We start from the raw sequence: 414 nt of genomic DNA on the forward strand, positions 1-414 counted from the left end.
CTTCATGGGACTTTTCGTCGAATGCCATCAGACATAGTAAAAACATTGTGTACTTCAGTTCCCACACGAAAGATGCAACACATTTATAAAATAAACAACACAATTCTATGTTACATGTTGTATAGCTAGTTTTATTTCAAAATAGATATATAATGAAAATCAAACAAGTACTTCCATATCCTTTGCTTAAATATAATGTCATACAACCAATAGTATAACTTTTGGTCAAATTCAGACGGCTATGAATGTAGGTGATTATTGACACGAAGCAATATCCCCAAGGACATGGTTTGAGGACGAGCGTTGCTGTGTGTCTCCTCAGCGTTCGTTCCTGGCGACCTAGTATCAGGGTTACCTCCATTACCGCAGATGAGGCGAAAGCGACGCTAGAGCCACGGTTTCGGCGTTGACTGG

The sequence above is a fragment of the Penaeus monodon genome, chromosome 34 (assembly GCF_015228065.2).
Source record: "Penaeus monodon isolate SGIC_2016 chromosome 34, NSTDA_Pmon_1, whole genome shotgun sequence".
Classification (NCBI taxonomy): domain Eukaryota; kingdom Metazoa; phylum Arthropoda; class Malacostraca; order Decapoda; family Penaeidae; genus Penaeus; species Penaeus monodon.